This window comes from Pipistrellus hanaki (genome assembly GCF_964339955.1).
Source record: "Pipistrellus hanaki genome assembly, chromosome: 3".
NCBI lineage: Eukaryota > Metazoa > Chordata > Mammalia > Chiroptera > Vespertilionidae > Pipistrellus > Pipistrellus hanaki.
In genome coordinates, this window is record NC_140505.1 from 81,163,965 (window position 1) to 81,187,796 (window position 23,832).

At 41.2% G+C, this 23,832-nt stretch overlaps 1 protein-coding gene and 1 pseudogene across 5 annotated transcripts in view; both read right to left on the reverse strand.

Annotated features, from left to right (window-relative positions):
- Window positions 1–23,832, reverse strand: part of ATP7B (ATPase copper transporting beta) — a 91,337-nt gene that overhangs the window by 51,765 nt on the left and 15,740 nt on the right. For 3 of the 4 annotated variants that reach the window (XM_084879310.1, XM_084879308.1, XM_084879307.1), the window contains exon 1: window positions 7,851–7,874. The exons of the other annotated variant lie outside the window; for it this stretch is intronic. The gene's annotated coding sequence lies outside the window, so the exon portion shown is untranslated. Of the gene's footprint in view, window positions 1–7,850; window positions 7,875–23,832 lie in introns of those variants that run through there. 4 annotated transcript variants of the gene reach the window in all.
- LOC311620243 (galectin-7-like) lies at window positions 19,724–23,020 on the reverse strand (annotated as a pseudogene). Its single transcript has one exon. The product of its transcript is annotated as a galectin-7-like (transcript).

The following is a 23,832-nucleotide window of genomic DNA, read 5'->3' on the forward strand; positions in this document are numbered from 1 at the left end:
GTGCCATGTTTTTTCTTACCTAGAAGATGTGGAGATGTCTATGGGAAAGGAGGAGAGCATGACGTAGCTTACAAGCACAGAACAAGCATGCAGGCCTGTGTCAGAGGCAGTAAACACCGCAGCCCACAGGTGCCCCAAGAGATCCTCCCCCAATACTGGACGATACCTGAAACCGCCCCCCTAGCTTGGTCCTTTCAGCTCTAAGTTAAGGATTCTGCTGCAATGCAAACACAAAGATTAGGTAACACCTTAATTCCATATCTCATTCTAGGTGTGTCTGTCTCAATCTCTCAGCAGGGCTTAACAATCAATCACAGGGTACTCAAGCACATCAAACTTACAGCATGTTCCAATGCACACCTTCCAGGCCCCATGGGGTCAGATCACATATACCAGTGAAAAAAGATCTGGAAGTATGCTCTGTGAGTCAGAGGAACTGAGCTGGGCCAAGCAGGGCAGGAACGGAAAAGATGAGAGAATAGAAAGTTGAGTTTAACAAGGAACTTCTCAATTCTGCCTTTGCTGAATGTCACTGTCCTTCCTAGTGTTCAGGACAGCTGTAGTCATTACATAAAATGGCAAGTATGTTACCAAATTCAATGGACCTATTTACTTAATATACCACAGTACAAGTATAATTACCTGATTTCTTCGCATAATGATGAGGCCTCAGCCATTCTATGAACATAACATGATTTTCTTTCACAGGGTCCCAGCCTCAGCACTCTCTTAATTCGATACAGTTTTTACACCAGTATTATTAAATATTTCAGAAATTTGAGAACAGAACTTTATACATGGTACATGATGAAAAAGCATGTCACTCTCTGCTCCTACACAATCCTACTTATCTTCAGATGAATCTCAGTTACATGGGTTGATCTCCGTATTGCCATGCATAAAATGCATAATCTTTCTAACTTCAGATTTTGAGCAGCTTAACAAGATAAAGTTTAAATAACTTTTAAAAGTGACTATAAATGTTCATTTGTATAATCCACAAAGGAAATCATAAGCTACTTTGAGATTAATAATTATAAAGAATTATTTTTAAAAATACTTACTATAGCATTTCCTAAAATAGTATAGAAAAGAGGGAATAATTATGTAAGGGACAGTAACCAAGTAGGGTTGCTGAATTCAGTAAATAAACTGAAATTATATATGGTATAAATATGGAAATGTAGTATATAAGGATGACATGGCTTAACAGTATTAACTGACAATTGGATAGCCACACCTCAGAAATCTATCCAGAAAAATATAAATCTAGAACGTATATATCAAAAGATATTTCAGATAGATGCCAACACTGGTTTGGCTCAGTGGATAGAGCATCGGCCTGTGGACTGAGAGGTCCCAGGTTCAATTCCAATCAAGGGCATGTATGTTCCTTGGTTGTGGGCACATCCCCAGTGGGGGGTGTGCAGGAGGCGGCTGATCAATATTTCTCTCTCATCGATGTTTCTAACACTCTATCCCTCTCCCTTCCTCTCTGTAAAAAATCAATAAGATATATATTTTAAAAAATAAAAAATAAAAAAATAAAAGGATGATGTAAAAAGCAGAATAATAAAAACATAGGGTAATAGCTAATATCTCAGAGTGAGAAAAGTCTAAATATAACAAAACAAAAACAAGAAAATTCAGAAGCTATAAAATTGCATATTGATATATCTAACTATAATAAGAGAAGAAATTGCTCAAACCAAGGCAAAAGTTAAAAAAGAAACTGAGAGGGGAAAGCTTGACTTCACATTAAGCAAACTAAGAGCTAATTTCTTTAACACAAAAAGGGGTCCTTCAAAGAAGAAAACGGTTAACAACCTAACAGGAAAAAAGAGGGTAGTTTATAAAAAAGAAAATACAAATGGCTTTATAATATATAAAAAACAATTAAAGGAGGAATGTAACATTCCAACCTCACTGTGGCACAGTTTTTACCATTCAGATTGGCACTCATTTTGAGCCTCAGAACTAGTGGAAATGTTACTTCTGGAAGGCAACTTGACAATACATATTAAAATTACAAATTCAAATATTCTGACCCAGCAACTCTACATCTAAAAATTTAGCCAGTAAATAAGTTTATATGCGAAAGGAAGCAATCAACAAAAGATTGGAAATAAATGTCCATGAATAAGAGGATGATTAATTAGATAGATTACTGCACAGCCATACAATGGAATACTAGCCAGTTCTTAAAAAGATTAAAGCAACTTTATAAATACTGAAATAGACTGATATCTAATATATTGTTCAGTGAAAAGCAAGGCACATAAATTTATAGTACCTTCAGTTATCTATTGCTTCATGACACCAAATTAAGTGGTTTATAACGAATGCACATAGATTTTCAATTTGGACAGGGCTTGATATAGAAAGCTTGCTCTCTATGCCACATAGCATTTTCTGAAGTGGACTGCTTGGGCTGGAGGTGCCACTTCCAAGATGGTTCATTCATCACAATGACTGGCAAATTGATGCCAGCTGCTGTCTGGAAGCTGATGGTCGCAGAAACCTCAGTTCTGTTCCATGTAGCCTCTAGGTACACCTCACAATTGGTGGTTTGTAGGTTCTGAAAGGGAGTGTCACAATAGTGAGCACACACGGAGAACAGATCCCATGTGCAAGCACATATGAAGCCTGTTCCCCTGCATCACTCTTACTAGTTTGCCATTGGTCAAACCCAGTCACAAGGCCAAGTTCAGTCATTATTGAGATAATTACAGAGACTTAAACACAGGGAGGTGAGTTCATTGGAAGGGCCACCAAAATGAATCTTTCACAGAATGCCAGCATTATTTGTGTGAGAAAAAGACTATTATACATATAGATGCTTATACATGCATGGATTACTCTGGGAGAATATATAATAAACTAGTACAGAATTTGAGAATTGAATAGTTGAAGGGATCAAGTGACTAGGGTTTAATAGGGGTGTCAAACTCAATCAGAGAAGGGGCCAAAATCTAAAATCCAGCCTAAATCAAGGGCCGAATGGTTTACTGAACAGTCATAAACTGACAATGTCATAAACTGACAGTGGAGTGCAGTGATGACAGCGCGGTGCGGGCCACATTGCAAGGCCTGGGGGGCTGGATTTGGCCCGAGGGCCTTGTGTTTGACACATGTGGTATAAGAGGAGGAAGAGTTACTTTTCACTGCATAACGTATTACCGTATTTTTTGGACCATAAGACGCACCGGACCATAAGACGCACCAGTTTTTAGAGAAGGGAAATGAAGAAAAAAAGATTCTAAAACAAATAGTGTCCTAAAATATTTTATGTGCATTAAAACCCAACATCACAGTCATAAACACATGTAATCAACCCTGTAAAGTAAACAGCAGCATTTAGAACCATTTTAGAGCCGGGCAAGCACACAGAGACCACACAGAGCCGGGCAAGTAAAAAAACTTTTTTTTTACAGTATATGTGTAGGCTATATTTGGACCATAAGACGCAGGGACTTTTTCCCCCCACTTCTGGGGGGTAAAAAGTGCGTCTTATGGTCCGAAAAATACGGTATATAATACCAAATTGTGTTACCAAATTCTAATAACTAATTGAAAAATTAAAATAAAATAACATAAGTATAAAGGAGATCCAGAACTGATTTGATTGTAATTGTAATTGATATTAATTAAACACTTATTTAGCTGAAAAGGATGAAATGAAAACTAAGAAAATATCTAAGGACATTCACTTTAATATGTTAGTAATTGCCTCCTTATAAAAAAACATAAACCTCAACCACCTAGTCTGTTGGAAAAATAAATCTCTACCCAACTTCTTCTTTTTTTGTTTTTCTTTTTTGTCTTAGGTCTAGCCACACCTTACCAAACCCCAAATCACAGTGCTGGTTCTTAATCCCTGGATTACTGCCAAAAAGGGTTAGAAGTGTTGGAAGCTATTTGTTTGTGGCAAACAATGCTCAGAGGCCCCCCTTCCTGACAGGCATGTTTCTAAGGACAAGTAGTTAAGGAGGATAAAATTTTGCAAATAACCAACTTTATGAATCACCAAAGTATATGAAGGTTTACAAACAATCTCCTAACAGTTATTCAGTGTTTGGATAGTTTATAAGTGTACACACATGGTGGGTGGATGTGCATGCTTTTAATTCCACTCTGAAGACAGTCCTAGGTGGTGAAAAACTCTCATGTAATGAGTTCAAACTAATAAGTGTAGGCTTAAGGGCTCTTCAAACAATCAAAGGCATTGGAGAGTGGCCCAGGAGAAAAATTCTATACTCAGGGAAAACCTTGTAGAAGCCCTTGTGTTATTTAATTCCCACTAAATTGTACTCCTTGAAGACAAACATCTGGAACTTCGTCTGTAGGCCCAACACCGGGATGGGGAAGAATTTTTGCGAGCTTTAGAATTTTCAATTAATTAGTAGTATGATAGGCATTAGTATTAGAAGGGATTACAAATACAAGAGGAGAGAGGGATTTCACAGAGGGAAATCTAAAATGAATTTCTATTCTTTACTATCTCTCTAGGCACCCAGGTCACATGGAAGTTTCTGAGAGTGCCAGGTAAAAATAGGTAAAGGAATATAGGTGTTGATTCAACAAGATGGAAGAGGAAAGAAAAAAAAAAAAACTTTCAGATAGGCCAATCTGGTATGAAGACATTGGAAATCAGGTGGCATGTTTTGATGAAAGTTTTCACAGCCAGACTAAAATTGAAAAGTCATTGAAAAGAATCGTGATTACACATCAAAGAGCAATGCTATGATGTACATAGTGGGGAAACCACTAGTCACTTTTGAGATCTCTCAGTTACATATGGATTCCCATCACCCTTAAATAGAGTACACTTGCACACTTATCCTTGAGACTTCTTTCACTTTGAAGGGTGTATAATGCCCTTAACTACTTATAGCCAAAAATGTCATGCAGGTATGCAACTTTTCCAAAATATAACCTCCACCTCATACAACTCTATATTCCTAAACTTTCACGAATTCAAAATACAGAAAAGTCCTGATTTTTTTATATGTACACAGACCCAGTGGTAGCAAATAGTTAATGATTCTCAGTGTTATTTTATAAGGGTGACATTCTATATCCCTAATACTCAAGGTTATTCTATAAGGAGGCATTCTTATCACCATTTTACTGTTGAGACAGACTGAGATTTATCCAATGCCACAAATCCATTTAAATCCTGCTCAAAAGTCTAGCAGGCTCTATTTTTTAAAAACAACTTTTGAGGTTACTTTTTCTTTTTAGCAATGTTAATTACAGAAAGAGACTACAATGCAGAAAAGCAAAATGAAAGAAATACAGCTACTGGTGCAGTAGAGTGAATGTATAGGGAGGTAAGGGTGTGGCCAGGACATTGAGGCCAGCTGCCTGAGGCTAAGCCTGGCCTTAATCCCTCAGTATCTGTCACCTCTAGCTATCTTGGGAATTTCAGAAAACTACAATACAATAGAACATCAGTACTCTTTCTGCTTTCTTCAATACATATTTCTAACTCTAAATACACTCAAAGCAACTACACTTAGGAAAGAAGACAGGACACAGGCACAGGTGGCAATTTTGTACATTCTCCTGAATACATTGTGACTGAGTTCCTGCCTGGCTCTGCTCTCATCTGAGAACTAGAGGCCTGGTGCACGTGAGTCATGCACTGGTGGGGGGTGTGACCTGTGAGGATCAGCCCACTATGGGAGCACACTGACTTCCCAGGGGCATTTGAAAAAAATAGTTTAAGTCAGAAGCATAGGATCATAATTCCCTTATGTAATTCCCCAGAATCATGATAAGATAATGATCTGAAAGACCTACATTAGATATATGCAATATTATCGCTGCTTAGAAGGGATGTCACACAATCATATTAAGATAATTCAGCTATTTATATTATACTAGCCTGTGCACTGGTGGGGTCCCTCAGCCTGGCCTGCCTGCACCCTCTCGCAATCCAGGACCCCTCGGGGGATGTCAGATAGCCAGTTTGTATGGATCCCTGTAGGCCCAATCCAGACAGGAGGGAGCCCGGTCTTGTGCGTTGAACGTCTGTTCCCTGGTGGTCAGTGCACATCTCAGCGATCAGTCTACTGGTTGTTAGGCATAGATAGATAGATAGATAGATAGATAGATAGATAGATAGATAGATAGATAGATAGATATAGATTAGAGGCCCAGGGCACAATATTCTTCCCTGAATGGGAGGGGGGTGGTCCTCAGTTTAGGCCCAATCCTACAGGGACTGCTCACAAAAATTCTTCACAGGTTTGAATGTTTTTACATTAACAGTAGTGACTTCTTTAAGTAACTGGATCACACCACTAAATCTAATTTTCACCCTTTATTTTAGCAGGGATATATTGTGCCATCTAGGCTAGCTTGATTACATCTAGGCAGAAATAAAATCCAATCTATCCGCCCCTCACACAACACACAATGCTGTATCTTGCTTTCTAAAATGGTCAAGTCCACAACCTAACAATATAAATCCACTTTTCCTTTATTTGTTCATTCATTCAACAGCTTGATTACTGAGGACTGATATACTATCAGAAATATGGACCCTAGATTCAAATAAAAACAGCTGCCAAGATTAGCCAAAGTGGTCAGTGAGGCCATGGGTACGGATTCCTGGGCAGCTGTTTCTGAGAGGAAGAGGAATTCTGCTTTCCAACTGGAGCCAGTCCTAGAAGCCTCTACCCTTCCTTTTCCCCAAAGAGGGATTCTGAGAGGCAGGGGCCTATTCCTTTTCAGTCCATTGTCCTGGGCCTAAGAAGAGACCAGACTCTAAAAAGAGACCAAGCTCAGGTCTGCGGGAGCCGGGACCAGAGCACCCAGGCCAGGCACGGAGGTCCCTTGGGTCAACTTGCTCCTGTTGTGGGGCGGGGTAATTCTCTAGGAACCTCACCAGGCTTAGCCCAACCTGCAGAAACTGCAAATACACAGGGGGAGGCAGGGATGCCCCCTCCAGACTTCATGTTTTTTCCAGTTATGCTTTAAAAGACATTTTTCCCCTCCTGCCAGTCCAAAACACATATGAAAGTTCATTTTAAAGAAGTTTTCTCAAGCATTTAAAAAAAAAAATTACTATTTTGCTATCTCAGACACTGAGCTAAAAATATAAAAGCTGGCCATAAACTGCATAAATGCACATTCATAAATCTCTTTTTACATAAATCTCTTGCATAGTACAATTCAAAAATCTCTTTTCACAAAATTTTAGTTTTGGGGACTTTCTAAGCAAATAACCCCCGCCCTCCCAAAAAAAAAACACCACAAAAATAACTGCTAAAGGGGCAAAGTAATTATGAAAGTTTTCCTTTATATCTAATTAGTCTTTTTTTCTCTCCATGTACGTAGGGCAATGAAAAAGACCCCCAACAAACCACCAGTCCCACACAGAATTCCTACTGAAACACATCATTTTTCAAAATGTTACATTACCTAATTTTTTACCTTTAAGTTAACAAAATTTTCATTTGCTTAAGTGCAGCTCCTTTTTCCAGAAACATTTTTTGAAATGTTTATTGAGTCGAAAGATGGAGGTTAACAAAATAAGGCATACATTTAAAATTTTAAAAAGGGAAAGATCCATTTTTGTCTGATTTGCATTTTAGAAAATGTTTGCCCTACAAAGGCTTATAAAATGTCCTAAAAATAAGAAGCAATAAAACCCAACAAGGTTTATCCACCATGGTCCTAATCTCTGAAGAATTCACCTTAACTGCTGGGTCTCAGCGCTATATTCACTGAGCCAGATCTGCACCCCTGGGCCCTCATATGTAAGGCATGAAAGAAACCTCCATCTGTAAACCAGATCCAACCCCCTGTTGGTTTTTCAGCCCTTCTGCAATTGCACTGACCTGATGGGAACGGATTTCCTGTGTTCCATTCCAAACCTCCTGGGAAAATTTTCCTTCCTCTGATGGGGGAGAGCCTTTCTCCTCCAAAGGTATCTGCCTGGTGGGACCCCGGCCCCGAAGGCTCCTCCTCAAGGACCACCACTTGTGGACAGACAGCACGGTCCCCTGTGAGCCACGCAGAGTTGCTAGGAAGGACTGGTCAGGGTTCCCGGGCATCTCACCGCCAGCTTTCTCCATGGCTGTATCCAGGGTCACACCTTCATCTCCACTAGCAGTGCACCTTCACCAGACTACTCAGGCCCCTTAGAAGGAAATGATTTAAAAGTATCCCTCTAACAATGGGGAAGACACTTTCTTGCAGGTTCCACTCTGTCCTGAGCCAACCCACAAAAGGCCAAGTGAGTCTTGAGTCTGGCATGCATCAAGCCTCAGGAATTCGAGCAGACTGCACACTGCTGTATATATATTTGCTCTTGTTTATCTGTCATCACACTGCATTCGGCACTGGGACTCTGCACACGGCCCGCACATGCCTCTGCCCAGAGCTGCTGGGTCACCTGGAGGCGGTACAGGAGCCCAGCACAATCACGTTTCCTTTTGGCCACGTGCACTTTCAGGAACCTAACCTAGAGGCAGGGGGGAAAGGCCACTTTTTATTACCAAACTTCCAGCACTTTCTTGGAATAACTTCAGCCTCTTCCATAGCTCCAGTGCTGACGGTGTGCAGAGCGTCAAGGGAGAGAAGCATTTCCTAGGCAACATGACTTGAATTATCAAGGAATAAGAAAATTCCATGTTTTCTGTAGCTGTTTTTCCTTGGACCAATGAATGGCTTGACCTCACTAAGAACAGACTACAGAAACTCACTGAGATAACAAAGCTTACCTGTGGCTTATATGTGGCAGAACAGCCAGGAACTAACACACAATTCAGGCTTCTCAGGCTACCGCGGTTCCATAGGAGGATTAAGAGGAGACGTTGGACAGTGTGGTAATCCGGCTGCCTCCAGCTCTGCGAGCAGCAGCGCCTCCCTTCCCACGCCCACCCCCACCCTCCACAGACAAGGGGTAGGAGTGACCTCATTCCTCCCTGGGAGAAACGGCTCCCCCAGCCACTAATCCTGGCAACACCTCCTGGAACAAGTTAGTGTGGAGTGGGCACCCTGAGGACTGAATGGAGCTGGTTGGTAAGACAGTCACTGTGTCCCCTGCATTACTTTCCCTCTCGCCCCAACAATGTGCTGCTAGGGAGTGGGGGGTCATAGGGGTGTGCACCCAATGAGGACATTTAGAACACATCCCCTTCACCCTAACCAGTTTGGATCAGTGAATAGAGCCTGGGCCCGAGGACTGAAGAAGGGTCCTAGGTTTGATTCTAGTCAATAGGGGGTGTGCAGGAGGCAGCTGACTGATGTTTCTCTCTCATCGGTATTTCTTACTCTCTCTCCCTCTCCCTTCCTCCCTGTAAAAATCAATAAAATATATTTTCAAAAAAGAACACATTCCCTTCTGCTCAAGGTCAGAGGATCTGCCTTTTCAATGTTGCTTAGTAACCCTTCCTTCCCAAGAATTCTTGACCAAGAGATCTGTTCTTTTTGAGATGAGGTGGCCTCACCACTGGTCCACTCACCACAGGCCCTCGGTGACTTTTCTTTCTCTTCTGTTTTCCATTTGCTCTGTGGGGATGTAGCCATTTGTTTGCTCCACTTCTGGAACACACTCAGGGCAGCCAACTTCAAAATGTGTGTGGGTTGGCTTCCTATCTTCCACGTGCTCAGCCAAAAAAGAACCTGCCTCAATTTCTAAGAAGTGCCATTTAAATCAATGACCAAAGGGGATATTTAATGCTATGGGCCTCAGCCCCCAATCCCAGCCAGAAGCCAACAGAGATGAGCCTAGGCCCTAGTGTATTTATGATTTCTTTCTGGGACCTCTCAACTCCTATTTGCTTACCTATGACCTCCCTTTTTCCTGATAGGATCTGCTAAGATTTATGGATTGATGCCTGATCACCTCCCATTTCCTTTATGGGCATGATAAGTAGGTCTTCCAGATACCTGAGTCTTATCCCTTTAAGAACCAGATTTTTTAAAAAAACTTTTTGCCACTCTAAGTGGAAATCTCCCCAAAGGTATAATTTATCTTTCTACTGACTTTTAAAATATGAGTTACTATCCTTATTTCAACTTTTCCTTAGTGATATGAGATCATTATAAATAAAAATGCTGCTTTTGTGCAGTAGCTGTGAGTGGTTAATAAGGAAAGTACGTTGGCACCATATATCCCAAGTAGCCCTGGGAACTATGAAAAATATACTTTACTATAAAATACTTTTTCTTCTCCTAAATGGTCACTCAAACCCAAAACACAGCCAGAGAAAGGAGGCAGGGGCCAGGTTATAAAGGGCATGTGATTTAGACTTTGCCCTGTGGACAGTGGAGAATCTTCAGTTTTTAACAGAAGACTTACGTGATTATATTTGTGATTTAGAAACAACAGTTTGGGCAGGCAGAGGAATGAAGACCCAGGGGAGGGGATTATACTAGTGGGTTTATAAGGAACAAAGAATTAACAGTAGAGTGGGAGTAAACAATGAGGATGTCCTCCAGGCTCAGCATCAGCTGACGACAGCAGGTCACACACAGAGAGGGCCTGAGAGTGACAATGCCATTTCCAATTTGGCAGGAATGAGGAAATGAGGGCTAGAGCAGTGTTTTTCAACCTTTTTTGGGCAAAGGCACACTTGTTTCATGAAAAAAATCACGAGGCACACCACCATTAGAAAATGTTAAAAAATTTAACTCTGTGCCTATATTGACTATATATAAAGTAATTCTCTTGAATAGGAATCAAATAAACACAAAGAAAGTATTTTATAATTACTTTATTATGAAATATTAAGTAAACAAAATAGTGAAAAATTATAAAATTCTTGTCTTGTCTGCACCTACGGCACACCAGGCAACATCTCGCGGCACATCTCGCGGAACAGCGGTTGAAAAACGCTGGGCTAGAGGACAAGCATGCCTGCAGGTGAAAATGATGGGTTCTTCTTTGTTCCTATAGAATCATATGAAACAGCCAGGGCTCCAGCCACTTTCCCAGGCTAGAGAATCAAACTCCTTTTTCTGGAACCTTCTCCTTTCCTCACACCCGATTGTTATTAAATTTCCAGCTCCTCCCCATCTAATCTTCCTTATTATTTTAGTCCTGCCTCGCTTAGAGGCACCTCCACTCTAGCAGGGCTGTCTCTGAGTTCCAGTATCACTAGTGTCAAGACTAGCAGCCTTTATGAATACTGGATGACAAGTCTCCCTCCATGGAGGCTGCACTCAGGCCCTACGTATCAATGATGCCTAGCATACACTCAGCAGCGGGAAGCCCTGTAAGCTCCTGGAAGACGAGGTTCTTCCATCCTATCTGTCCACAAACCTAACAAGGGGGTGAACAAATATCGGATGTTAAATAAATACTTGCTAAGCTAAACCGCAGACGGATCAGAATGCTTTCTATCTGCAGTCCACAGTGCTCTAGGCCCTTTATGGTGAAGCAAGAGCACACTTCACTAGTCTCACATACTAGTATTCCTCCTAGAACTGTAGGCTTTCAGCGTCTCCCTGACTAAATTGGTTTGTCTCCTACATGTGCAAATTGTATTTTCCAAACTAAATTCATCTTGTTTAGCCCCTACTCACCTTCTCAGTTTCTGTGAATCTCTTCTGTATAAAAATAAACATTTCCTTGGTTTCCTAAACAATCCTGCTGTAATGTAAGAAGTCTGGGCCCAAAGGCAGATGGGCAGCTCAGGTTACCAGGAACCTTCAGGACAAAGGACCCTATTTGAGGGGGGACATCTGATTCAAATATTTTTAGCACTCACAAAGATTACCTGCTCACCCAGCTAGAGGCTAACACTGGGCAGGACTTCTCAGAAAAAACACTGGGCCAGTTCTCCCGAGACAGGCAGAGGAGTCCCAGATCCTGTGACAGGACAGAATGACAGAATCTGACACTAAGCTGCATGCTGGGAAGCAGTGGCCCAGAAGGTTCCCAGAGAACATGAGCAGTACAAACAGCCTATCCTTTACAACAGGGTATAATATTAATAAACGAATATAATTTAGAGCCTGATAGTCAAATATTTAAGTGCTATGCACAAAAGAAGATACTTTCTGCCTTCAGGAATTTATTAGCAAGTTAGGAGAGAAGAACAGTAGAGGGCAGTATTAAAATACTAAAAAAATCATTCAAACATTAGGTGCTGGGATATGGGAGACTTGCTGGGGAAGAACAGGTGGCACACCCTCCTCACACACCCAGTAACTGGTGACTTCAAGATTGAAACTGTTAGCTCTGCATGGCTTGTACACCGTTGTATTAACTGGAGACCAACGAAGAACACCTGGACCAGCTCACTCACGGGAATATGCTTAAATAAAACTGCACCTGGCTTAACAGCCTAGAGTAGAAAAATCACAGTGGTTCTAAATTATGAAGAGACTGGACAGGTGTTATAGTTATATTAGTGTGATGATTTAAGGATTTAAAACAGTGTAAGAATAATTACTTGTGTGATTTAAAATAGGAATGAAAGCATTTACTTTTATGAGTGATTTATAGTTTAAGTGTGAATTGTATTTTTGATCTTATTCTGATTTTATTTTAAGTAAAATAAATTATTTGAAATGTGTTTTAGGCTTAGTATAAGTAACTCCATATAATGTGACTTGAATCCATTTTGTAAAACTTGAGTTTTAAAACTGACTTTGAGCCCCTAACTGTGTGAACGCCCTAACATGTGCTTATCTGGAAAGTTGTAACTGTGAACGCCCTAACAAGTGTTTATCTGAAAAGTTGGAAACAGAGGCAAAAGGTACCTGGAGAGCGCCCGATTAGGCACATTGAAGATCTATTGGTTGCACCCAGAAGGAATTAAGAAACACCCATAAATGGCCATAAAAAGGACCTAGAGGCACTGGGAAGAGACCACGAAGGGGCCCTCCACCCGACGTGCTCTCCACTCCCTTCTCCCTGTTCGAAATACTGCATGAGACTCTGCCTGAATGAAGCTGTCACTCTGCCTGTGAGCCAAACTTCTGAGGCCTCGTTCCTGACCAAGACGCTGCAGCAACGTGTTCCTGTCCAGTGTGTGTCTTTTGGCGCGGATCTCCAGGTGACCTGCCTAGGCTTCTGGAAACCACCAGGACTCTGGTAAATAAACCGTGGGATTCCTGCATTTTAACTCTTGTGTCTATGTTTAGTTTATGCTTGGTCAATTTTAGTTAAGTACTGTGGGCAACCCGTATAAGTCCAGTTCTCTGGCTGAGGGACCCCAGTCACCTGTGCAGAAGTTCCCACCTGAGGGTGAGTTGGAACAACAGGGCCAAAAGAGAAGCGGACCATCAACGTATAAAAGTCAATATTTTAATAAATAAATAAATAAAATAAAAGTCAATATTTTGATTCCACAGTTAATTGTATGCACCTTCAGCCTCCTCAGCCGCCCTCTTCAATTGGTGCCCAACCTGGCACAACACCAACACTGGTTACCTCCACGTTCGATAGACCCCAAGTCTGTCTCCTGCAGTGGAACAAGGGGAAACAAAACACTCTGTGGACCAAAGGGGCCACACACTAACCTGACAAGCTAAGGAAGGTGTGCATGGGAGTCTTGCAAAATCTAAGACCTAAAATAACCACAGGATGGTCTGAAATTAAAACTTTGACTAAAAGCAGTTACGGTGAGTAGTCACGTCCTAGGCAGGTATCAACGTCAATCTTAACCTTAACTGAGCCCATTGTCTTTTTCCTTCTACAATAACATATCCTTGAAATGTCAGGGTAATTGGTAACTTCCCTTCCCCCCACCCCACCCCCCTCATGACACAACCCAATGCCCTGGGCACCAGGACAGATACCACAAATTATTTCATTGTTATTATGTTAATTGTTAACTAACTATCCTGTACCCACCTAAGTAAAAAAGGTATGTGTCTATCATTTTACTTTTTATCTAATCCCAGAGAATTCCCACTTTGCTTCCTCCTGCCTCTCTAATCTATCACAGAAGGATTTCATGTAACCCATGAATTGTCTGCTTCTTTGATTGTAATGTATAAAAACAGGTGAAAAACCACCATTCTCAGGAGCATTATCCCAATCTGTTGAGATTCTGCTTCCTGACAATTGTCGACAGTTACAAAAATTCTTTACAGGTTTGGATGTTTTTAGATGAACAACACTCAGACTGGCTGGCTGGCCACACTGATCATGACTACTAATCTGGGGAGGGCCCTGGTGTCACCAGCAATCCAACTACTGCCTAGTCCTCTTCACTCCCCTGGATGACGACCCAACACCTCCCCACCCCTCAGACCCTCACCTCCCCCACCCCTCAATCTGCCCTAATGAGCCTGCTCCCTGCTGCCCTAAATAACAGAAGAACTTGCAATCATCTCAACCACCACCTGAATGTGTGCTTCTCATTGCCCAGGGAGCAGTCCTGAGGAGGAAACTGGTCTTGCAAGGCATGTCAGGCCATAAAAACTGTGAACAATGCACTGCCCTGGGATGGGGGAAGTCTTTATCACTGGCCCCAGGACAGATCATCTGATAAGGCCTAGGGACCCCCAACACCTGGGGGCCTTCCTATAAACCCACAAAAAGGGGCAGAACCATATCTGCAAGACAAAGACACCAAAAGGTTATATAAAGAATGAAGCCCTCTGTGTGTTTCTTCACTCTGATTTGGAAATTATTTCCGGAGTCCACTGTGTTAATAAACGGGGTCCCTCCCTTTCTCTAGGAAGTGTGCTCGGTATTTCTTTGGTCTTCTGCAACAGTCCCTGCTCCCAAAGTCAGTGTCCACATACCCATACCTCTTGGTTTACCTCCTGCCCTCCTGACAGCTCCTTCTTGAGTCCTTCACAAGAGCCTACTTGTCCCCAAAAATCTGGAGTGGCTCCAGCTCAGCATGTGGATCTAACTCTTCCCTGTCTATACTCATTCTTTGGTGATCTTGTTCAGTCCGGTAGATGAACTACCTGCAGCCAACAACTCCCAGACTCCATACTTATATTTTTATTTTTACCATTTTTTAAATTAAATTATTATCTGTGAACATATCTTACCATTGCCCCCTCCCCTATACATACTCTCCCTCCCCAGAGTTTTGTGTCCATTGGTTGTACTTATATGCATGTATACAAGTCCTTTGGTTGATCTCTTATCTCCCCCCAGATCTCCCTACCCTCCCCGCTGTAATTTGAGTCTGCTTATTGCTTTACTGTCTCTATACCTATCTTTTGGTTCATCAGTTTATAATGTTCTTTATTATCCATAAATGAGTGAGGTCATGTGGTGTTTCTCTTTCATTGACTGGCTTATTTCACTCAGCATGATGTTCTCCAATTCCATCCAGGTTGCTGCAAATGATGAGAATTCCTTCTTTTTTATGGCAGCAGAGTATTCCATTGTGTACATCTACCACAGTTTTTTGATCCAATCATCTGCTGACGGGCACCTAGGCTGTTTCCAAATTCTGGCTATTGTAGATTGTGCTGCTATGAACATAGGGGTGCATATACCCTTTCTGATTGGTGTTTCTGGTTTCTTGGGATATATTCCTAGGAGTGGGATTACTGGATCAAATGGGAGTTCCATTTTCAGTTTTTTGAGGAAGCTCCATACTGTTCTCCACAGTGGTTGCACCAGTCTGCATTCCCACCAGCAGTGCACGAGGGTTCCTTTTTCTCTGCAACCTCGCAAACACTTGTCGTTTGTTGATTTGTTGATGTGGCCATTCTGACAGGTGTGAGATGGTACCACATTGTTGTTTTGATTTGCATCTCTCGGATAATTAGTGACTTTGAGCATGTTTTCATGTGCCTTTTGGCCTTCCGTCTGTCTCCTTTTGAGAAGATTCTATTTAGGTCCATTGCCTATTTTTTAATTGGCTCATTTATCTTCCTTTTATTAAGTTGTATAAGCTGTCTGTAGATGTTGGAGATTAAACCTTTATCAGTGATAGCATTTGCAAATATGTTCTCCCCTACAGTGGGCTTTCTTGTTTTGTTGGTGGTTTCGTAATACTGAGTACCCCTCGTACGCATGAAAAAGTAGAATTAGGCGCAGCTAAGCATGGTGCAGTGCATATCCCCACCAAACTCCGGTGCAACGTGTACCCCCACCAAACTCTTCCCATACTCCTGGGTGTATGCGTACCATACTTTGGGAAACACTGATCTAGGCAATCTTCCTCTACAAAGGTCAATCTTTACCTAAGCTGAGCCTGTCTTTTTGCATTTATAACATACCTTTGGAATGTCAGAGTACTGCCCTTTTTCCAGACCCCTCAAGGCATAATTTCCCACCAGACCAAGGAACTTCTTGTTATTATCTTGTTTTCCAAATACCATCTCTCTATGTGCTGTAAATGTTAACTGCTATCCTATACTCACCAATGTAAAAGTATGTCTCTTCATTTTGCTCTTTATCCAATATCAAAGATTTCCCTGCTTTGTTTTCTCCTGCTTCCCTAATCTGCCACAAATGAATTTTGAATTTCCTGCCTTCTCCTTTGATTATAACAAAGACTAGAGGCCCGGATGTCTGACTGACCATTTAGGCCCGATCCTAAACGGGCAGGCGGACATCCCTCTCACAATCCAGGACTGTTGGCTCCCATCTGCTCACCTGCCTGCCTTCCTGATTGCCCCTAACCCCTTCTGCCTGCCAGCCTGATCACTCCCTAACCACTTCCTTGCCAGCCTGATTGATATCTAACTGCTCCCCTGCCAGCCTGTTTGCCCCCAACTTCCCTCTTCTGCCGGTCTGGTCACCCCTAACTGTCCTCCCCTGAAGGCTTGATCGCCCCCAACTGCCCTCCCTTGCAGGCCTAATCCCTCTCAACTGCCCTCCCTTGTAGGCCTAGTGCCTCCCAACTGCCCTCCCCTGCTTGCCTGATCACCTACAACTGCCCTTCCTTGAAGGCCTGGTTCCTTCCAACTGCCCTCCCCTGCTGGCCATCTTATGGTGGTCATCTTGTGTCCACATAGGGGCAGGATCTTTGACCACATGGGGGCAACCATATTGTGTGTTGGAGTGATGGTCAATCTGCATATTACTCTTTTATTAGATAGGATAGAGCCTGGTGCATGGGTGGGGGCCAGCTGGTGTGCCCTAAAGGGTGTCCTGGATCAGGGTGGGGGTTCCCTTGGGGCATGGGGCAGCCTGGGAGAGGGGCCTGTGGTGGTTTGCAGGCTGGCCATGTCCCCTGGCAACCCAAGCAGAGGCCCTGGTATCTGGAATTTATTTACCCTCTATAATTAAAACTTTGTAGCCTTAAGCAGAGGCCTGGGCCAGCCAGGGTGTGTGGAAAGTTTTGCTTCCTCCGTTGCTGGGGGAAACCCTAGCCTGCTCTCTCCAGCTCCATGGCTGCCACCATTTCAGTTTGGATTTGTTTACCTTCTATAATTGAAACTTTGCAGCCTTGAGTGGACTAGGCCAGCAAGAGCAGGCAGAAAGCTTGGCTTCTTCCATTGCCTGGGAAACCCAAGCCTCACCCCTGCTCTCTGTGACCGTAGCCATCTTGGTTGGGTTTATTTGCATACTCACTCTGATTGGCTGGTGGGTGTGGCTTGTGAGTGTAATGGAGTGGTGGTCAATCTGCATATTACCGTATTTTCCGGCGTATAAGACGACTTTTGAAACGAAAAAGTCAACCGAAAATCAGGGGTCGTCTTATACGCCGAGTATATCCCGAAAAACTGGTGTTGCCTCGGAAGTGGGGGGTAGTCTTATACAGTGAATATAGGCCTAAACCTATGTTTTAACTGTAAAATTAGGGGTCGTCTTATATGCCGGAAAATACAGTACTCTTTTATTAGGTAGGATAAGCTAGAGTTTCACACAATAAAGATTTCTAATTTTAAAATGTTGAAAACTGCTGCAAAGTTCTGGCTCCTCAAAAGAGAGACTGGATTTGTCCTTACCCCTTCCTCATTTCTGCTCTGTGCAGTAGGCCCGAGCAGCCACCAAGGTCATGAGGTATCCAGGTGGAGGTGTGTTCTAGCTTGCTAAAGCAGAGAGAGACAGAAGTCTAGGGTCTCTGATAAAAGTAGAGATGCCACACCAATCGTAGACACACACCTCCAGACTTCACCAACAGATGGACTGTTTTGGGTTTTCTGTTATACACAGCCAAATATAATTCTAAATAATAGAAGTCAAATGTACTGGAGGGGTAGGGACTTTTGCCATGACAATAAAAGGAGTTCTTCAGACCAGCTCCCCAGTGAAACTGGTGAAAATTATTCCAAAAAAATAAAATGATGGAAGTCTCTGGAAATGGTCCTAAAGGATACAGCAAATGACAAAACATTTATTCATTAAAATCTACGACAGTTTGGCAAGAATAAGGCAAGACAGTAAGAAGCTAAGAAAATTCCTTGGCAAATAGAATGGGGAAACTGAGACACAGTAATTAAATAAAGTCAAACAATCTGACCAATTTACAGCCAGGTAGTGAATTGCAAGACCTTACCTTCCCTATCCAAGGACACTTGAGAGCAAATGGTTTATACCTCTCCTCTAACCAGAGAATTAATATCTTAAATCACCCTGGTATGAAGGCAGGTAGCAGACTCCATTAGTGCCGTATGTGCCAGCAAAACCCAAGGGCAGATGAAGTCAGGGGAACAAATAACAAAAAAACCTGATTAGAACCAGACAGACTAAAGATAAAAGTACAGTAAAGCAGTGAAATGGACCAAAGAACAATCTAAAACTCCCCTATATGCTTATTTTGATGAATCAACATAGTGAAGGACACAACAGGAAAACTGTTAAGACCCTCCTCTGAGACCTTCCCTAGGATTCCTACCTGCAGAAGAGAAATAAAACCCTCCAGACAATGGATGCCAGCAAAGGCGCTCTCTCTCTCTCTCTCTCTCTCTCTCTCTCTCTCTCTCTCTCTCCTGCCCACACCTTTATTCCATCAGAGGCCGGTATCATTACTTTTTTTTCCTTTTACTTTTAAAAGTCAACTTTTTTTTGGAATGTTCTAAATGTATTTAAATTTTAAAAACCAGTCCCAAAGCTTTTGGATAAAAAAAAATCAGTCCCTTCCACATTCCCCAACTCTTGATTACTTATTTCCAGATGTTACCTCTTTCAACTTTTTTTTTAAATTCATCTCCATATTTTCATGTATTCTTTTTTCTTTTCTTTTTTTAATCTTTATTGTTGAAAGTATTACATATGTCCCCCTTTTCCCCACATTGACACCTTCTAGCCCTGACCTGTACCCTGCATGCCAGGCCTTCACCACACTACTCTCTGCGTCCATGGGTTATGCATATATGCATACAAGTTCTTTAGTTATCTCCATTTGCCCACACTTCCCTCTGAGATTCTGCAGTCTATTCCATGTTTCTATGTCTCTGGATCAATTTTGTTGAACAGTCTATTTCATTCTTTAGATCCACATACGAGTGAGATCAGGTGATACTTGTCTTTCTCTGACAGGCTTGTTTCACTTAGTATAATATTCTAGAGGGTGCCATGCTGGCTCAAAGGATAAAAGATCATTCTTTTTTACTGCTGTATAGTATTTCCATGGTATAAATGTATCACAGCTTTTTTTTATCTACTCATCTACTGATGGGCACTTAGGCTGTTTCTAGATCTTAGCTATTGTAAATTGTACTGCAATGAACATAGGGATGCATACACACTTTCTGAATGGTGTTTCAGGTTTCTTAGGATATATTCCTAGACAAGTGGCATCACTGCATCAAATGGCAGTTCCATATTTAATTTTTTTTTTTTTTTTTTTTTTTTTTTTTTTTTTTTTTTTTTTTGCGGGCGCCCAGCAGGCTCAGACTTTATTGCCTCCGGGGCGGTCCGGCTCAGAAGACCCTCGCCGACTGCAGCTCCAGGTCGCCGCCCACCTCCAGCAGCCCCACGCGCGCCGGCGGGATGCGGTAGCGGAAGAAGTGGACAGCCTTGAACCCCTCCTCTGTGGCAATGAGGAGCACCTCGAAGGGCTGCCCACGCTGGAAGGGAAGGCCGCGGCCGCGCTCCTCCTGGCCCCAGCCCCCGCGCTCCTTGTTGTTGAAGACCACCGTGGACTCGTCCATCCGGGGGTTGAAGTGCACGCAGCCTCGGCGCCCTCCTCCTCCCCGCACAGTAGGTTCACGTGAAACCTGCGAGCCTTGTCGGGCACAACACCACGGATTCTAATCACGTTGCCCACTCTGACACCCTCGGGCAGCGAGGTCTTGTGTGGCACGTTGGAGCTCCCTGCCATGGCTGGGACGGTGGGACAGGCAATGGTGGTCCCATATTTAATTTTTTGAGGAAAGTCCATACTGTTTTCCACAGTGGCTACACCAGTCTGCATTCCCAAGAGCAGTGTTCCCTTTTTTCCACATACTCACCAGCACTTGTCACTTGTTGATGATAGCCATTTTGACAGGTGTGAGATGATACCTATCATTTTATTTTATTTTATACTATTTTCTCTTTTTTTAAATATTTTATTGATTTTTTTTACTGAGAAGAAGAGATAGGGATAGAGAGCTAGAAACATCGATGAGAGAGAAACATCGATCAGCTGCCTCTTGCACACCCCCTACTGGGGATGTGACCGCAACCCAGGTACATGCCCTTGACCGGAATCGAACCTAGGACCCTTCGGTCCACAGGCCGAAGCTCTATCCACTGGGCCAAACCAGTTTCGGCATCCTTTTAATTTGCATGATCAGTGAATTTTAAGTCTGATGATCGTGACTTTAAGCATTTTTCTTATGTCTCTTAGCAATCTGTATGTCCACTTTGGAAGAGTGTCTATTTATGTCTTTTGCCCAATTTTAATTGGATTGTCTTCCTTTTGTTAAGTTATATGAATTCCTTATATATTTTGGATATTAATCCTTTTTCAGATGTATCATTGCCAAGTATGTTCTCACATATAGTAAACTCCCTTTAAATTTTGTTGATGGTTTACTTTTCTGTACATAAGCTTTTTACTTTTAGTCCCATTTGTTTATTTTCTCCTTAGTTTCCTTTGCTCTATGAGATGTTTCCACAAAATTATTGCTCTGAGATATGTTTGAGATTTAGCTGACTATGGTTTTTTCTAAGATTTTTATAGCTTCACATCTTACCATTTAAGTCTTTTATCCATTTTAAGTTTATTCTTGTGCATGGTGTAAGTTAGTGGTCTAGTTTCACTGTTTTGCATGTATCTATTTACTTTCCCAACACCATTTATTGAAGAGACTGTCTTGACTCCATTGTATGTTCTTGCCTCCTTTGTCAAATACTAATTGTGTGTAATGGCTTGGGTTGATTTCTTGAGTCTTTGTTCTGTTCCATTGATCTATATGCCTATTCTTATACCAGTACTATGCTGTTTTGATTATAGTGGCTTTGTAGTATAACTTGATTTCTGGTATTGTGATCCCTCCCACTTTATTCTTCTTTCTCAAGATTTATGTGACTATTTAGGGTCTTTTTTTTGTACCTTAAAATTTTTTGAGTATATGTTCTAGATGTGTGAAATATGCTATTACACTGAATCTATAGTTGGCTTTAGGTACAATGGCCATTTTTATGACGTTAATTCTACCAATCTATGAACATGGTATATTCTTTTTCCTTATATTTTCCTCCATCTCTATTTTCAATGTCCTGCAGTTTTCTAAGAACAAATCTTTTACCTCCTTTCTTAAGTTTATTCCTAATTATCCTATTTTTAAAAATATATATTTTTATTGATTTTAGAAAGGAAGGGAAAGGGAGAGATAGAAATATCAAGGATGAGAGAGGATCATTGATTAACTGCCTTCTGCATGCCCCTACTGGGGAATCAAGCCCATAACCTAAGCATGTGCCCTTGACCAGAATAGAACCCAGGACACTTCAGTCTGTAGGCTGACACTCTATCCACTGAGCCAAAACAGCTAAGGCTATCCTAATTTTTTGTTGTTGCAATGCTAAGTGGAATTATATGTTTAGTTTCTCTTTCTGAGAATTAATTATTGGTGTATAAAAATACCAACGGTTTCTGGCTATAAATTTTGTAAACTGCTACATTGTCAAATTCATTTATTAAACCAGGTAGTTTTTTGGTAAAGTCTTTAGGGTTTTCTACATACAATATGATGTCATCTGTGAATAATGAGAATTTTACTTCCTTCTTTACAATTTGGATGCCTTTTATTTCTTCTTCTTATCTGGTTGCTGTGGCTAGGAATTCCGGTACTATGTTGAATAAGAGTGATGAAAGCAGACATCCGTTTTGTTACTGTTCTTAGGGGAAATGGTTTTACTTTTTGCCCATTGAGTATGATGTTCACCATAGGTTTGTCATATATATGGCCTTTATCATGTTGAAATATGCTCCCTCTATTCCCACTTTGATGAGAGTTTTTATCAAAAATGGTTGTTGGATTTTGTTGAATGCTTTTTCTGCATCTATTGATATGGTCATGTGGTTTTTATCTTTCAATTTGTTTATGTGATGAACCACATTTATTGATTTGCAAATATTGTACCAGTTTTGCACCCCTGGAATAAATCCCACTTTGTTATGGTGTATGATCTTTTTAATATATTGCTGGATCCGATTTGCTAATATTTTGTTGATGATTTTAGCATCTATGTTCATCAGGGTTATTGGCCTGTAATTCTCTTTCGTTACAGTGTTTTTATCTGTTTTTAGAATTAGGATAAATCTGGCCTCACAAAAAGAGCTTGGAAGTGTACCTTTGTCTTGGATTTTTTGGAATAGTTTGAGAAGGATAGGTGTTAGTTCTTTGAATCCCTGTGAAGCCATCTAGACCAGGGCTTTTGTTTGTTGGGAGTTATTCGATTACTGCTTCAATTTCATCAATTATTATTAGTCTATTCAGGATTTCCCATTCTTCCTGATTCAATTTTGGAAGATTGTATTTTTCTAGGAATTTGTCCATTTTATCCACATTGTTCAGCTTGTTGGCATATTATCTTCTATTATAATCCTTTGTACTTTTTTGATGTCAGTTGTTACTTCACTCCTTTTGTTTCCAATTATATTTGTTTGGGTCATCTTTCTTTCTTTATTAATGAGTCTGGCTAAAGGTTCATCAATCTTATTTATCTTTTCAAATAACCAGCTCTTGGTTTCACTGGGGTTGTTTGTGTGTGTGTGTGTGTGGGGGGGGGGGGGGGTTGGTTGCCTCTATGTCTTTTATTTCTGCCCTAATTTTTATTATTTCCTTCCTTCTACTTACACTGGGCTTTTCTTATTGTTCTCTTTCTAATTCTTTAAGTTGTAGGGTTAAGTAATTTATTATTAGTTTTTCTTATTTTTTTGAGGTAGGCCTGTACTGCTATAAACTTCACTCTCAAGACTGTTTTTTGCTGTGTCCCAGAGATTTTGGATTGTTTTAGATATATGCATTTTCATTTGTTTCTAGGAAGTTTTTTTTATTTCTTTCATGATCTTAGTTACTCATTCCTTGTTTAATAACTTGCTATTTAACCTCCATGTATTGGAGTGTTTTTTAGTTTTCTTACTGTAATTTCTCATTTCATTCCACTGTGATCTGAGAAGGTGCTTGATATGATTTCAACCTTCTTGAATTTGTAGACATTTTTTTTTGCCTTCCACATGGTCTATCTTTGAGAATGACCCATGTGCACTTGAGAAAAATTAAATTCTACAGCTTTGGGGTGAAATGTTCTGTAAATGTCAATTAAGTCCATCTGATCCAGTGTGTCATTTAGAGTCACTATTTCCTTGTTAATATTTTGTCTGGAAAATCTATCCAGAAAAGTCAGCAGACTGTTAAAGTCCCCTACTATGACTGTATTGCTGTTGATCTCTCCTTTGAAGTCTTCCAGAAGTTATATATATAATATATTTAGGTGCTCCTAGATCAAAAGCATATATATTTACCAGGATTATATCCTATTGTTGGACTGATCCCTTCAGT